We start from the raw sequence: 14,814 nt of genomic DNA on the forward strand, positions 1-14,814 counted from the left end.
GAATTTTAAGTTTTTGTCTTTTGTTCTCTTGGAGAATGTGGTACATCGATGTTGTTTCTTCTCGTGTACCGTTCTGCAAACGCGTTCGTATTTTACAGCCTTCGAGATGGTGTCTCTGCAGGTTGAGCAATTTTGCTTTTATTCTGTTGATTTGCCCATAATTTGTTATGACTGTAGCATCACGAACGCACAAGTCTCTCAGACAGCTGAAGTAAAACTCTACTGTCCGCTTCCGCCAGGCGACTTTTTCACGGGAGTAAGTTTTCATTGTCTTTATTATTGCGGGCTTCGCGCAGTTTAGCCACCAATTCAGCGCCGTGCCGTACAAGTGGAACTTCCTTTCACATTCTGCCCAAGTGGTGTGGAAGGCGGCGTAACATCCAGGATCCGAAAGATGAGTAACGTTTAGCTTCCACTGACCTCTCGCCCTGTAAGTGCCTTGTTTCTCTAAATTTATCGTACATATGTACGCGATATGATCAGAGAAAATCGTGGGCCATAGCTCAGACTGTAAAACGTGTCTCCTTAAATTGGATGTTGCGTAAATTCTGTCGATACGACTGGCAGAATGGCTGGTGATATAGGTGAAACCTAGCCTATCACCGTGTTTTAGTTCCCAAGTATCAAACAGTTGGAAGTCTCTGACGATGTCCTCCAGCTCCAGAGATTTGTTAAAATTTGGCGTCTGATCCTTGGGACTCAGCACGCAATTAAAGTCACCCGCAAAAATTATTTGGTCAAATCGCACCGCGAAAAGGGGGGCGATGTCCTCTTTGAAAAATTCGGCCCTGCGGCGCTTGTTTCCGGTTCCTGACGGGGCATATATGTTGATAAACCTGGTGTTGTTTATCGTGACAGCGAGACCTCTACTGTTAGGCAGTTGCGCCACGTCTGTAAGTAGGATCCCCTCTTTAGTCATAATCGCTGTGCCGAGGCTATTGTCATTGCCAGGATTGATGACGGCGTTGTAGCCAGTGATGTCGTCCAAACGGATAGCCGTTACTTCTTGCAGCATTAAGATGTCAATATCAGCGGCGTACAGAAAATCTTGGAGATTTCTCAGATTGAGGGTGCTGCTAATTTTATTTATATTCAAGGTTGCAATTCTGTACGCCTGTAAAGCCGTCATGTCGACTATACCGTGTCAGGTGGGGTACTGTTTGCCAAGGGAAGTGGATGCTTGCTCCACTTAGAAGAAGTCGGCATCATCATCTGCCGCACGAGTATCTTTGATGGTGGTTTGTTGCCGGGTGGACACATCCTGTCGACGGTCGGGTGCCGTCCGTCCTGAACGTTGTGCTATGTCAGCCATCTCTGCATCATGGCTTTGCTCCTCCATGTCATCCGCCCAGTCTCGCGTGCACGTAACTTCCCGCGTGTACGTGTTGGGTACAGGTGGAAGGTCCTTCAGACTAGCTGTACCGTCTTGAATGTGGATTCCACGGTCGGGGTCAGTGTCCTCATTTCGAGTCTTCTTTTTTATTGTTCGATCTTCCAGAGGAGTTGCCTGTGTCGTCTCCGCCAGTTCTTGGCCTATTTGTTTCGCCTTTTCGCGCAGAATTGGCGCGGCTTCTGCTGCTCCCTGACGGGCTATTCGACGTTTCTTCCGTTTCTTTGGTGAAACAGTTATAGGCTGCTGGTCATTATCCTCCGACGTGGCAACCGTATCATCTTTGTGTTGCCCGACTTCTTCGAGTGATTTGCACATGCCTTCTTCTGCCGTCTTAGCCTGGTCTTGTTCTCCACGCCTGTCAGTTTCCTCGTATTGTGAGTGTGCTGGACCTGTAGCTTCTGTGCTGCTAGTATCCATGGCTACGCTACCATCGGGAACGTCGGCGTAAGCAACTACCGCCGTGTCGATACACATGTCTGGGGCGACCTCACTGCGTAGTGCGGCGGCGTACGTCACGGGTAGCGTGGCCATTTGACTAGGCGGGTCTCGCTCCCCAGTCGGCAGTTGCGTCACACGCCGTTGAACACACTGCGCGCGGACGTGTTGCGTAGAACCACAGCCCGAGCAGGTTCTCGGCTGGCCATCGTAAATGATGATCGCTCTATATCCACCAATCCAGAGATACGACGGGATATGTTTCAGCATGTCAATCTTAACTTGCCTGACTCCATTTAATACTGGATACTTGTGCAAGCTAGACCATTTTTCGGCGACATTGCTGATAATGGTGCCATAGTCTCTCAGTTTGTTGTTAATCTCCTCGGGCGTTATTTCAAAGGGGAGCTCAAAGATTCGAACCGTTCGTATTCCCATTCCGGCACGCGAAACCGTGACCTGCCCTATGCGTCCGTCTGAATGTTTGAATTTCGCCACCCCACCACATGCTTCTACAATTTGGTCGCACTTGTCAGAACTGAATAACTTAAGGAACACAGTCGGACTGACAATCGACAGGTGTATTCCAATCAATTCATCCACTTTGATCTGAAAAGTTTCTTCGATAAATGCCTCAACTTCGTAAGATTTCGGTCGGGTGTAGTTCGGATCGAAAATCAACTTCAAAGTATCGCGTCGCGTTGTCTGATCCATTATGTCAATCTAAAAATGTTATCGTGAACTATGACTAACGCAGAAGGCGCGCACTCGCCACACAGCGCCGGCCGCTCGCAGCGACGATGTAAACACCGCAACAGCCGCACCGCACGTCCGCACAGCACGGCCGCTGGCGGCGGAATATCCTCTTTACGCAAAATCGCACGCAGCCGGTAGGATTCGAACCTACGCTCCCAGAGGGAATCTGATTTCGAGTCAGACGCCTTAACCACTCGGCCACGACTGCCCGTAGGGCGAGGTTCTCCGATACATGCAACTTCTACGGTTTAAAGCTATGTGGCATCAGAAAACGGCGTAGCTGCATTCTTTTCCGTAGTGTTTCCACCGCTACCAGAGGAATCGCTACCAAAGTATTAAAATTTCCGCCCGAACAGGGACTTGAACCCTGGACCCTTAGGTTAAAAGCCTAATGCTCTACCGACTGAGCTATCCGGGCTCACACGACAGTAGAGAACATCCCACGATGCACAGCTGTACACTGACTCATGTCCTTCACAGCTGTGCTATCGCTGCATGGAGCTGTTACTAATTAAACGTCGCCTGAATGCTGTCTACAAACGTGTCGCGCTAAGCTCGTAGCAGACTATCGAAGAATGCTGACACACGATGCAAAAACAAACCGCAGCAGTCGTTAGGTCTCATACGTTGGAGTAGAGGATTTACGTGTTTTGTCGACACTCACTGAGTAATTGGAAATTTCACAAGCATTTCGAATGCAATGCTTCCCACGTTTTCGCTCATTTCACGGTTCCGTTGGAGACGTTCTTCACCTCCTGACACAAAAAAAGGAACGCAGTCGGTAGGACTTTTCGTATTTTCTTACTTCTCAGGGAGTTGCCTACTGTGTTCCTCTTACGGCAAGCACTAGACAACCTGAACAGTTACAGGATAGAGTCATTTTTGTTATCGGCTGTACCTACATCATCACAGACTCGGAGCAATTCCATTGGCATCAGCTTCAAAACATACGCTTGCCGAAACCCGGGATCGAACCAGGGACCTTTAGATCTTCAGTCTAACGCTCTCCCAACTGAGCTATTTCGGCTCACACCTAAGTCCGCAGATTTGCGCGTTTTCGTTAACCTCTGAATCGCCGCCAATTTCACAGTCATCTTCGTCTGATAAGACATAGGGACGCTGAAAGGCGAGCAGCAGATGCAGTGAAGTACCACACACATTTCTTCTGATTCCATCATCGTAAGAAGCAAACATGTCGACTCGATTCATGTAATATTGACTTCGCTTTCTCTAGAAAACCTTTGCTATATCGATGCCACGTGCAACTCGTGTGCAGAGAACGAGACACAAGAAGGAGTGAGCTCTCTACCATGTGAGAGGCAGTATGTAGCAGATACACACGCTAAAACATTTGACTTGCGTTAGCTCATAAATTGCTACACGTAACTGTCTGCAAGTTAAAATGGACACATCTGCACTGCCCAGAGAGGCGACACTTGCACTCACACCTGGTGGACGGCAGTGTGACGAGGCGATGAGCTGTGGCTTCTGGGTGCGACTGTAGCGCTGCAGCCAATAATACTGCACATTGCCGGCGACCCACGTGTTTAGTAGTGACGCAACTGCTAGAATGCAGCTGAACGCCCATCTTTTGAGAGCTACAAAATTTCCGCAGTCGGCAGGACTCGAACCTACGCTCCCAGAGGGAATCTGATTTCAAGTCAGACGCCTTAACCACTCGGCCACGACTGCCGGTAGCAGTAGCGTCTTCCGACACGTGAAAGTGCACCTTTAGAAGCAATCCAATGGCAGAAAGCGGCGTGGCCTCACTCTTTTCTGTAGTGTTTCCATTGCCAGCACATTAGCCGTTACGAAAGTGTATTAATTTTCGCCTAGACATGGCGTTGAACCCAACACCCTTTGGTTGAAAATCAAACGCTCTACCGACTGAGCTATCGTACAGCTGTGTGGCATGCGAGTGATTCGCATGACGTAATTACTGGCTTATGGCTCCAATGGCGACTTCACCGACTTCCCACTGACGCACCGCTGACGCTAGTTTTCTGTCGTCTTAAGTGGTCGACATACTTGCAAGTAGCTGCGAGATCTTAAGAAAAGAAACGCTGCACCATTGCTTTTTCCGCACTCGAATGACCGAATTGCGATTCTTAAAAAAGAGAGAAATGAATGTTGGCTCTGTCCAACGCTTCCAAGCACGTCTGTGTACTCACGAACTCGGCGTCGACGCGAGAAAATGACGGGAGCGCACTCGTGGGCCTGCGACGGCTTTCTGCAGTCCCAGCGTCAGTGAGAGGAGAACCGGTAGCCACAGTAAGCAGCAGCCGTCGCGACACTCAGTATTGTTAAACGGAAATTTTCGTCTTGTTGAAGATGGCGCCATCGGTTTGCAACCGCGTTCACGTGTGTGAAAATATTTGCTCCTCTTTACGCAAAGTCGCACGCAGCCGGTAGGATTCGAACCTACGCTCCCAGAGGGAATCTGATTTCGAGTCAAACGCCTTAACCACTCGGCCACGACTGCCCGTAGGGCGAGGTTCTCCGACACATGCAACTTCTACGGTTTAAAGCTATGTGGCATCAGAAAACGGCGTAGCTGCATTCTTTTCCGTAGTGTTTCCACCGCTACCAGAGGAATCGCTACCAAAGTATTAAAATTTCCGCCCGAACAGGGACTTGAACCCTGGACCCTTAGGTTAAAAGCCTAATGCTCTACCGACTGAGCTATCCGGGCTCACACGACAGTAGAGAACATCCCACGATGCACAGCTGTACATTGACTCATGTCCTTCACAGCTGTGCTATCGCTGCATGGAGCTGTTACTAATTAAACGTCGCCTGAATGCTGTCTACAAACGTGTCGCGCTAAGCTCGTAGCAGACTATCGAAAGAATGCTGACACACGATGCAAAAACAAACCGCAGCAGTCGTTAGGTCTCATACGTTGGAGTAGAGGATTTACGTGTTTTGTCGACACTCACTGAGTAATTGGAAATTTCACAAGCATTTCGAATGCAATGCTTCCCACGTTTTCGCTCATTTCACGGTTCCGTTGGAGACGTTCTTCACCTCCTGACACAAAAAAAGGAAACGCAGTCGGTAGGACTTTTCGTATTTTCTTACTTCTCAGGGAGTTGCCTACTGTGTTCCTCTTACGGCAAGCACTAGACAACCTGAACAGTTACAGGATAGAGTCATTTTTGTTATCGGCTGTACCTACATCATCACAGACTCGGAGCAATTCCATTGGCATCAGCTTCAAAACATACGCTTGCCGAAAACCCGGGATCGAACCAGGGACCTTTAGATCTTCAGTCTAACGCTCTCCCAACTGAGCTATTTCGGCTCACACCTAAGTCCGCAGATTTGCGCGTTTTCGTTAACCTCTGAATCGCCGCCAATTTCACAGTCATCTTCGTCTGATAAGACATAGGGACGCTGAAAGGCGAGCAGCAGATGCAGTGAAGTACCACACACATTTCTTCTGATTCCATCATCGTAAGAAGCAAACATGTCGACTCGATTCATGTAATATTGACTTCGCTTTCTCTAGAAAACCTTTGCTATATCGATGCCACGTGCAACTCGTGTGCAGAGAACGAGACACAAGAAGGAGTGAGCTCTCTACCATGTGAGAGGCAGTATGTAGCAGATACACACGCTAAAACATTTGACTTGCGTTAGCTCATAAATTGCTACACGTAACTGTCTGCAAGTTAAAATGGACACATCTGCACTGCCCAGAGAGGCGACACTTGCACTCACACCTGGTGGACGGCAGTGTGACGAGGCGATGAGCTGTGGCTTCTGGGTGCGACTGTAGCGCTGCAGCCAATAATACTGCACATTGCCGGCGACCCACGTGTTTAGTAGTGACGCAACTGCTAGAATGCAGCTGAACGCCCATCTTTTGAGAGCTACAAAATTTCCGCAGTCGGCAGGACTCGAACCTACGCTCCCAGAGGGAATCTGATTTCAAGTCAGACGCCTTAACCACTCGGCCACGACTGCCGGTAGCAGTAGCGTCTTCCGACACGTGAAAGTGCACCTTTAGAAGCAATCCAATGGCAGAAAGCGGCGTGGCCTCACTCTTTTCTGTAGTGTTTCCATTGCCAGCACATTAGCCGTTACGAAAGTGTATTAATTTTCTCCTAGACATGGCGTTGAACCCAACGCCCTTTGGTTGAAAATCAAACGCTCTACCGACTGAGCTATCGTACAGCTGTGTGGCATGCGAGTGATTCGCATGACGTAATTACTGGCTTATGGCTCCAATGGCGACTTCACCGACTTCCCACTGACGCACCGCTGACGCTAGTTTTCTGTCGTCTTAAGTGGTCGACATACTTGCAAGTAGCTGCGAGATCTTAAGAAAAGAAACGCTGCACCATTGCTTTTTCCGCACTCGAATGACCGAATTGCGATTCTTAAAAAAGAGAGAAATGAATGTTGGCTCTGTCCAACGCTTCCAAGCACGTCTGTGTACTCACGAACTCGGCGTCGACGCGAGAAAATGACGGGAGCGCACTCGTGGGCCTGCGACGGCTTTCTGCAGTCCCAGCGTCAGTGAGAGGAGAACCGGTAGCCACAGTAAGCAGCAGCCGTCGCGACACTCAGTATTGTTAAACGGAAATTTTCGTCTTGTTGAAGATGGCGCCATCGGTTTGCAACCGCGTTCACGTGTGTGAAAATATTTGCTCCTCTTTACGCAAAATCGCACGCAGCCGGTAGGATTCGAACCTACGCTCCCAGAGGGAATCTGATTTCGAGTCAGACGCCTTAACCACTCGGCCACGACTGCCCGTAGGTCGAGGTTCTCCGACACATGCAACTTCTACGGTTTAAAGCTATGTGGCATCAGAAAACGGCGTAGCTGCATTCTTTTCCGTAGTGTTTCCACCGCTACCAGAGGAATCGCTACCAAAGTATTAAAATTTCCGCCCGAACAGGGACTTGAACCCTGGACCCTTAGGTTAAAAGCCTAATGCTCTACCGACTGAGCTATCCGGGCTCACACGACAGTAGAGAACATCCCACGATGCACAGCTGTACATTGACTCATGTCCTTCACAGCTGTGCTATCGCTGCATGGAGCTGTTACTAATTAAACGTCGCCTGAATGCTGTCTACAAACGTGTCGCGCTAAGCTCGTAGCAGACTATCGAAAGAATGCTGACACACGATGCAAAAACAAACCGCAGCAGTCGTTAGGTCTCATACGTTGGAGTAGAGGATTTACGTGTTTTGTCGACACTCACTGAGTAATTGGAAATTTCACAAGCATTTCGAATGCAATGCTTCCCACGTTTTCGCTCATTTCACGGTTCCGTTGGAGACGTTCTTCACCTCCTGACACAAAAAAAGGAACGCAGTCGGTAGGACTTTTCGTATTTTCTTACTTCTCAGGGAGTTGCCTACTGTGTTCCTCTTACGGCAAGCACTAGACAACCTGAACAGTTACAGGATAGAGTCATTTTTGTTATCGGCTGTACCTACATCATCACAGACTCGGAGCAATTCCATTGGCATCAGCTTCAAAACATACGCTTGCCGAAAACCCGGGATCGAACCAGGGACCTTTAGATCTTCAGTCTAACGCTCTCCCAACTGAGCTATTTCGGCTCACACCTAAGTCCGCAGATTTGCGCGTTTTCGTTAACCTCTGAATCGCCGCCAATTTCACAGTCATCTTCGTCTGATAAGACATAGGGACGCTGAAAGGCGAGCAGCAGATGCAGTGAAGTACCACACACATTTCTTCTGATTCCATCATCGTAAGAAGCAAACATGTCGACTCGATTCATGTAATATTGACTTCGCTTTCTCTAGAAAACCTTTGCTATATCGATGCCACGTGCAACTCGTGTGCAGAGAACGAGACACAAGAAGGAGTGAGCTCTCTACCATGTGAGAGGCAGTATGTAGCAGATACACACGCTAAAACATTTGACTTGCGTTAGCTCATAAATTGCTACACGTAACTGTCTGCAAGTTAAAATGGACACATCTGCACTGCCCAGAGAGGCGACACTTGCACTCACACCTGGTGGACGGCAGTGTGACGAGGCGATGAGCTGTGGCTTCTGGGTGCGACTGTAGCGCTGCAGCCAATAATACTGCACATTGCCGGCGACCCACGTGTTTAGTAGTGACGCAACTGCTAGAATGCAGCTGAACGCCCATCTTTTGAGAGCTACAAAATTTCCGCAGTCGGCAGGACTCGAACCTACACTCCCAGAGGGAATCTGATTTCAAGTCAGACGCCTTAACCACTCGGCCACGACTGCCGGTAGCAGTAGCGTCTTCCGACACGTGAAAGTGCACCTTTAGAAGCAATCCAATGGCAGAAAGCGGCGTGGCCTCACTCTTTTCTGTAGTGTTTCCATTGCCAGCACATTAGCCGTTACGAAAGTGTATTAATTTTCGCCTAGACATGGCGTTGAACCCAACACCCTTTGGTTGAAAATCAAACGCTCTACCGACTGAGCTATCGTACAGCTGTGTGGCATGCGAGTGATTCGCATGACGTAATTACTGGCTTATGGCTCCAATGGCGACTTCACCGACTTCCCACTGACGCACCGCTGACGCTAGTTTTCTGTCGTCTTAAGTGGTCGACATACTTGCAAGTAGCTGCGAGATCTTAAGAAAAGAAACGCTGCACCATTGCTTTTTCCGCACTCGAATGACCGAATTGCGATTCTTAAAAAAGAGAGAAATGAATGTTGGCTCTGTCCAACGCTTCCAAGCACGTCTGTGTACTCACGAACTCGGCGTCGACGCGAGAAAATGACGGGAGCGCACTCGTGGGCCTGCGACGGCTTTCTGCAGTCCCAGCGTCAGTGAGAGGAGAACCGGTAGCCACAGTAAGCAGCAGCCGTCGCGACACTCAGTATTGTTAAACGGAAATTTTCGTCTTGTTGAAGATGGCGCCATCGGTTTGCAACCGCGTTCACGTGTGTGAAAATATTTGCTCCTCTTTACGCAAAATCGCACGCAGCCGGTAGGATTCGAACCTACGCTCCCAGAGGGAATCTGATTTCGAGTCAGACGCCTTAACCACTCGGCCACGACTGCCCGTAGGTCGAGGTTCTCCGACACATGCAACTTCTACGGTTTAAAGCTATGTGGCATCAGAAAACGGCGTAGCTGCATTCTTTTCCGTAGTGTTTCCACCGCTACCAGAGGAATCGCTACCAAAGTATTAAAATTTCCGCCCGAACAGGGACTTGAACCCTGGACCCTTAGGTTAAAAGCCTAATGCTCTACCGACTGAGCTATCCGGGCTCACACGACAGTAGAGAACATCCCACGATGCACAGCTGTACACTGACTCATGTCCTTCACAGCTGTGCTATCGCTGCATGGAGCTGTTACTAATTAAACGTCGCCTGAATGCTGTCTACAAACGTGTCGCGCTAAGCTCGTAGCAGACTATCGAAGAATGCTGACACACGATGCAAAAACAAACCGCAGCAGTCGTTAGGTCTCATACGTTGGAGTAGAGGATTTACGTGTTTTGTCGACACTCACTGAGTAATTGGAAATTTCACAAGCATTTCGAATGCAATGCTTCCCACGTTTTCGCTCATTTCACGGTTCCGTTGGAGACGTTCTTCACCTCCTGACACAAAAAAAGGAACGCAGTCGGTAGGACTTTTCGTATTTTCTTACTTCTCAGGGAGTTGCCTACTGTGTTCCTCTTACGGCAAGCACTAGACAACCTGAACAGTTACAGGATAGAGTCATTTTTGTTATCGGCTGTACCTACATCATCACAGACTCGGAGCAATTCCATTGGCATCAGCTTCAAAACATACGCTTGCCGAAACCCGGGATTGAACCAGGGACCTTTAGATCTTCAGTCTAACGCTCTCCCAACTGAGCTATTTCGGCTCACACCTAAGTCCGCAGATTTGCGCGTTTTCGTTAACCTCTGAATCGCCGCCAATTTCACAGTCATCTTCGTCTGATAAGACATAGGGACGCTGAAAGGCGAGCAGCAGATGCAGTGAAGTACCACACACATTTCTTCTGATTCCATCATCGTAAGAAGCAAACATGTCGACTCGATTCATGTAATATTGACTTCGCTTTCTCTAGAAAACCTTTGCTATATCGATGCCACGTGCAACTCGTGTGCAGAGAACGAGACACAAGAAGGAGTGAGCTCTCTACCATGTGAGAGGCAGTATGTAGCAGATACACACGCTAAAACATTTGACTTGCGTTAGCTCATAAATTGCTACACGTAACTGTCTGCAAGTTAAAATGGACACATCTGCACTGCCCAGAGAGGCGACACTTGCACTCACACCTGGTGGACGGCAGTGTGACGAGGCGATGAGCTGTGGCTTCTGGGTGCGACTGTAGCGCTGCAGCCAATAATACTGCACATTGCCGGCGACCCACGTGTTTAGTAGTGACGCAACTGCTAGAATGCAGCTGAACGCCCATCTTTTGAGAGCTACAAAATTTCCGCAGTCGGCAGGACTCGAACCTACACTCCCAGAGGGAATCTGATTTCAAGTCAGACGCCTTAACCACTCGGCCACGACTGCCGGTAGCAGTAGCGTCTTCCGACACGTGAAAGTGCACCTTTAGAAGCAATCCAATGGCAGAAAGCGGCGTGGCCTCACTCTTTTCTGTAGTGTTTCCATTGCCAGCACATTAGCCGTTACGAAAGTGTATTAATTTTCGCCTAGACATGGCGTTGAACCCAACACCCTTTGGTTGAAAATCAAACGCTCTACCGACTGAGCTATCGTACAGCTGTGTGGCATGCGAGTGATTCGCATGACGTAATTACTGGCTTATGGCTCCAATGGCGACTTCACCGACTTCCCACTGACGCACCGCTGACGCTAGTTTTCTGTCGTCTTAAGTGGTCGACATACTTGCAAGTAGCTGCGAGATCTTAAGAAAAGAAACGCTGCACCATTGCTTTTTCCGCACTCGAATGACCGAATTGCGATTCTTAAAAAAGAGAGAAATGAATGTTGGCTCTGTCCAACGCTTCCAAGCACGTCTGTGTACTCACGAACTCGGCGTCGACGCGAGAAAATGACGGGAGCGCACTCGTGGGCCTGCGACGGCTTTCTGCAGTCCCAGCGTCAGTGAGAGGAGAACCGGTAGCCACAGTAAGCAGCAGCCGTCGCGACACTCAGTATTGTTAAACGGAAATTTTCGTCTTGTTGAAGATGGCGCCATCGGTTTGCAACCGCGTTCACGTGTGTGAAAATATTTGCTCCTCTTTACGCAAAATCGCACGCAGCCGGTAGGATTCGAACCTACGCTCCCAGAGGGAATCTGATTTCGAGTCAGACGCCTTAACCACTCGGCCACGACTGCCCGTAGGTCGAGGTTCTCCGACACATGCAACTTCTACGGTTTAAAGCTATGTGGCATCAGAAAACGGCGTAGCTGCATTCTTTTCCGTAGTGTTTCCACCGCTACCAGAGGAATCGCTACCAAAGTATTAAAATTTCCGCCCGAACAGGGACTTGAACCCTGGACCCTTAGGTTAAAAGCCTAATGCTCTACCGACTGAGCTATCCGGGCTCACACGACAGTAGAGAACATCCCACGATGCACAGCTGTACACTGACTCATGTCCTTCACAGCTGTGCTATCGCTGCATGGAGCTGTTACTAATTAAACGTCGCCTGAATGCTGTCTACAAACGTGTCGCGCTAAGCTCGTAGCAGACTATCGAAGAATGCTGACACACGATGCAAAAACAAACCGCAGCAGTCGTTAGGTCTCATACGTTGGAGTAGAGGATTTACGTGTTTTGTCGACACTCACTGAGTAATTGGAAATTTCACAAGCATTTCGAATGCAATGCTTCCCACGTTTTCGCTCATTTCACGGTTCCGTTGGAGACGTTCTTCACCTCCTGACACAAAAAAAGGAACGCAGTCGGTAGGACTTTTCGTATTTTCTTACTTCTCAGGGAGTTGCCTACTGTGTTCCTCTTACGGCAAGCACTAGACAACCTGAACAGTTACAGGATAGAGTCATTTTTGTTATCGGCTGTACCTACATCATCACAGACTCGGAGCAATTCCATTGGCATCAGCTTCAAAACATACGCTTGCCGAAACCCGGGATCGAACCAGGGACCTTTAGATCTTCAGTCTAACGCTCTCCCAACTGAGCTATTTCGGCTCACACCTAAGTCCGCAGATTTGCGCGTTTTCGTTAACCTCTGAATCGCCGCCAATTTCACAGTCATCTTCGTCTGATAAGACATAGGGACGCTGAAAGGCGAGCAGCAGATGCAGTGAAGTACCACACACATTTCTTCTGATTCCATCATCGTAAGAAGCAAACATGTCGACTCGATTCATGTAATATTGACTTCGCTTTCTCTAGAAAACCTTTGCTATATCGATGCCACGTGCAACTCGTGTGCAGAGAACGAGACACAAGAAGGAGTGAGCTCTCTACCATGTGAGAGGCAGTATGTAGCAGATACACACGCTAAAACATTTGACTTGCGTTAGCTCATAAATTGCTACACGTAACTGTCTGCAAGTTAAAATGGACACATCTGCACTGCCCAGAGAGGCGACACTTGCACTCACACCTGGTGGACGGCAGTGTGACGAGGCGATGAGCTGTGGCTTCTGGGTGCGACTGTAGCGCTGCAGCCAATAATACTGCACATTGCCGGCGACCCACGTGTTTAGTAGTGACGCAACTGCTAGAATGCAGCTGAACGCCCATCTTTTGAGAGCTACAAAATTTCCGCAGTCGGCAGGACTCGAACCTACGCTCCCAGAGGGAATCTGATTTCAAGTCAGACGCCTTAACCACTCGGCCACGACTGCCGGTAGCAGTAGCGTCTTCCGACACGTGAAAGTGCACCTTTAGAAGCAATCCAATGGCAGAAAGCGGCGTGGCCTCACTCTTTTCTGTAGTGTTTCCATTGCCAGCACATTAGCCGTTACGAAAGTGTATTAATTTTCGCCTAGACATGGCGTTGAACCCAACACCCTTTGGTTGAAAATCAAACGCTCTACCGACTGAGCTATCGTACAGCTGTGTGGCATGCGAGTGATTCGCATGACGTAATTACTGGCTTATGGCTCCAATGGCGACTTCACCGACTTCCCACTGACGCACCGCTGACGCTAGTTTTCTGTCGTCTTAAGTGGTCGACATACTTGCAAGTAGCTGCGAGATCTTAAGAAAAGAAACGCTGCACCATTGCTTTTTCCGCACTCGAATGACCGAATTGCGATTCTTAAAAAAGAGAGAAATGAATGTTGGCTCTGTCCAACGCTTCCAAGCACGTCTGTGTACTCACGAACTCGGCGTCGACGCGAGAAAATGACGGGAGCGCACTCGTGGGCCTGCGACGGCTTTCTGCAGTCCCAGCGTCAGTGAGAGGAGAACCGGTAGCCACAGTAAGCAGCAGCCGTCGCGACACTCAGTATTGTTAAACGGAAATTTTCGTCTTGTTGAAGATGGCGCCATCGGTTTGCAACCGCGTTCACGTGTGTGAAAATATTTGCTCCTCTTTACGCAAAATCGCACGCAGCCGGTAGGATTCGAACCTACGCTCCCAGAGGAAATCTGATTTCGAGGCAGACGCCTTAACCACTCGGCCACGACTGCCCGTAGGGCGAGGTTCTCCGACACATGCAACTTCTACGGTTTAAAGCTATGTGGCATCAGAAAACGGCGTAGCTGCATTCTTTTCCGTAGTGTTTCCACCGCTACCAGAGGAATCGCTACCAAAGTATTAAAATTTCCGCCCGAACAGGGACTTGAACCCTGGACCCTTAGGTTAAAAGCCTAATGCTCTACCGACTGAGCTATCCGGGCTCACACGACAGTAGAGAACATCCCACGATGCACAGCTGTACATTGACTCATGTCCTTCACAGCTGTGCTATCGCTGCATGGAGCTGTTACTAATTAAACGTCGCCTGAATGCTGTCTACAAACGTGTCGCGCTAAGCTCGTAGCAGACTATCGAAGAATGCTGACACACGATGCAAAAACAAACCGCAGCAGTCGTTAGGTCTCATACGTTGGAGTAGAGGATTTACGTGTTTTGTCGACACTCACTGAGTAATTGGAAATTTCACAAGCATTTCGAATGCAATGCTTCCCACGTTTTCGCTCATTTCACGGTTCCGTTGGAGACGTTCTTCACCTCCTGACACAAAAAAAGGAACGCAGTCGGTAGGACTTTTCGTATTTTCTTACTTCTCAGGGAGTTGCCTACTGTGTTCCTCTTACGGCAAGCACTAGACAAC

General features: G+C 49.0%; 22 non-coding genes across 22 annotated transcripts; all 22 read right to left on the reverse strand.

Annotated features, from left to right (window-relative positions):
- Positions 1 to 2,710: 2,710 nt before the first annotated feature.
- On the reverse strand, positions 2,711 to 2,792 carry Trnas-cga (transfer RNA serine (anticodon CGA)). The gene has a single exon. It is a non-coding gene; the product is annotated as a tRNA-Ser (tRNA).
- A 137-nt stretch (positions 2,793 to 2,929) lies between these two features.
- Trnak-uuu (transfer RNA lysine (anticodon UUU)) lies at positions 2,930 to 3,002 on the reverse strand. The gene has a single exon. It is a non-coding gene; the product is annotated as a tRNA-Lys (tRNA).
- A 536-nt stretch (positions 3,003 to 3,538) lies between these two features.
- Trnaf-gaa (transfer RNA phenylalanine (anticodon GAA)) lies at positions 3,539 to 3,611 on the reverse strand. Its single transcript has one exon. It is a non-coding gene; the product is annotated as a tRNA-Phe (tRNA).
- Positions 3,612 to 4,194: 583 nt separating this feature from the next.
- Trnas-uga (transfer RNA serine (anticodon UGA)) lies at positions 4,195 to 4,276 on the reverse strand. The gene has a single exon. It is a non-coding gene; the product is annotated as a tRNA-Ser (tRNA).
- Positions 4,277 to 4,984: 708 nt separating this feature from the next.
- Positions 4,985 to 5,066, reverse strand: Trnas-cga (transfer RNA serine (anticodon CGA)). Its single transcript has one exon. It is a non-coding gene; the product is annotated as a tRNA-Ser (tRNA).
- Positions 5,067 to 5,203: 137 nt separating this feature from the next.
- Trnak-uuu (transfer RNA lysine (anticodon UUU)) lies at positions 5,204 to 5,276 on the reverse strand. Its single transcript has one exon. It is a non-coding gene; the product is annotated as a tRNA-Lys (tRNA).
- A 538-nt stretch (positions 5,277 to 5,814) lies between these two features.
- On the reverse strand, positions 5,815 to 5,888 carry Trnaf-gaa (transfer RNA phenylalanine (anticodon GAA)). Its single transcript has one exon. It is a non-coding gene; the product is annotated as a tRNA-Phe (tRNA).
- Positions 5,889 to 6,471: 583 nt separating this feature from the next.
- Trnas-uga (transfer RNA serine (anticodon UGA)) lies at positions 6,472 to 6,553 on the reverse strand. Its single transcript has one exon. It is a non-coding gene; the product is annotated as a tRNA-Ser (tRNA).
- Positions 6,554 to 7,261: 708 nt separating this feature from the next.
- Positions 7,262 to 7,343, reverse strand: Trnas-cga (transfer RNA serine (anticodon CGA)). The gene has a single exon. It is a non-coding gene; the product is annotated as a tRNA-Ser (tRNA).
- A 137-nt stretch (positions 7,344 to 7,480) lies between these two features.
- Trnak-uuu (transfer RNA lysine (anticodon UUU)) lies at positions 7,481 to 7,553 on the reverse strand. Its single transcript has one exon. It is a non-coding gene; the product is annotated as a tRNA-Lys (tRNA).
- Positions 7,554 to 8,090: 537 nt separating this feature from the next.
- Positions 8,091 to 8,164, reverse strand: Trnaf-gaa (transfer RNA phenylalanine (anticodon GAA)). Its single transcript has one exon. It is a non-coding gene; the product is annotated as a tRNA-Phe (tRNA).
- A 583-nt stretch (positions 8,165 to 8,747) lies between these two features.
- Positions 8,748 to 8,829, reverse strand: Trnas-uga (transfer RNA serine (anticodon UGA)). The gene has a single exon. It is a non-coding gene; the product is annotated as a tRNA-Ser (tRNA).
- Positions 8,830 to 9,537: 708 nt separating this feature from the next.
- Positions 9,538 to 9,619, reverse strand: Trnas-cga (transfer RNA serine (anticodon CGA)). The gene has a single exon. It is a non-coding gene; the product is annotated as a tRNA-Ser (tRNA).
- Positions 9,620 to 9,756: 137 nt separating this feature from the next.
- Positions 9,757 to 9,829, reverse strand: Trnak-uuu (transfer RNA lysine (anticodon UUU)). The gene has a single exon. It is a non-coding gene; the product is annotated as a tRNA-Lys (tRNA).
- Positions 9,830 to 10,365: 536 nt separating this feature from the next.
- Trnaf-gaa (transfer RNA phenylalanine (anticodon GAA)) lies at positions 10,366 to 10,438 on the reverse strand. The gene has a single exon. It is a non-coding gene; the product is annotated as a tRNA-Phe (tRNA).
- A 583-nt stretch (positions 10,439 to 11,021) lies between these two features.
- Trnas-uga (transfer RNA serine (anticodon UGA)) lies at positions 11,022 to 11,103 on the reverse strand. The gene has a single exon. It is a non-coding gene; the product is annotated as a tRNA-Ser (tRNA).
- A 708-nt stretch (positions 11,104 to 11,811) lies between these two features.
- On the reverse strand, positions 11,812 to 11,893 carry Trnas-cga (transfer RNA serine (anticodon CGA)). Its single transcript has one exon. It is a non-coding gene; the product is annotated as a tRNA-Ser (tRNA).
- Positions 11,894 to 12,030: 137 nt separating this feature from the next.
- Trnak-uuu (transfer RNA lysine (anticodon UUU)) lies at positions 12,031 to 12,103 on the reverse strand. The gene has a single exon. It is a non-coding gene; the product is annotated as a tRNA-Lys (tRNA).
- Positions 12,104 to 12,639: 536 nt separating this feature from the next.
- Positions 12,640 to 12,712, reverse strand: Trnaf-gaa (transfer RNA phenylalanine (anticodon GAA)). The gene has a single exon. It is a non-coding gene; the product is annotated as a tRNA-Phe (tRNA).
- Positions 12,713 to 13,295: 583 nt separating this feature from the next.
- Positions 13,296 to 13,377, reverse strand: Trnas-uga (transfer RNA serine (anticodon UGA)). The gene has a single exon. It is a non-coding gene; the product is annotated as a tRNA-Ser (tRNA).
- A 708-nt stretch (positions 13,378 to 14,085) lies between these two features.
- Positions 14,086 to 14,167, reverse strand: Trnas-cga (transfer RNA serine (anticodon CGA)). Its single transcript has one exon. It is a non-coding gene; the product is annotated as a tRNA-Ser (tRNA).
- Positions 14,168 to 14,304: 137 nt separating this feature from the next.
- Trnak-uuu (transfer RNA lysine (anticodon UUU)) lies at positions 14,305 to 14,377 on the reverse strand. The gene has a single exon. It is a non-coding gene; the product is annotated as a tRNA-Lys (tRNA).
- Between the last annotated feature and the right edge of the window lie 437 nt (positions 14,378 to 14,814).

This window comes from Schistocerca gregaria, unplaced genomic scaffold (assembly GCF_023897955.1).
Source record: "Schistocerca gregaria isolate iqSchGreg1 unplaced genomic scaffold, iqSchGreg1.2 ptg001439l, whole genome shotgun sequence".
Lineage (NCBI taxonomy): Eukaryota > Metazoa > Arthropoda > Insecta > Orthoptera > Acrididae > Schistocerca > Schistocerca gregaria.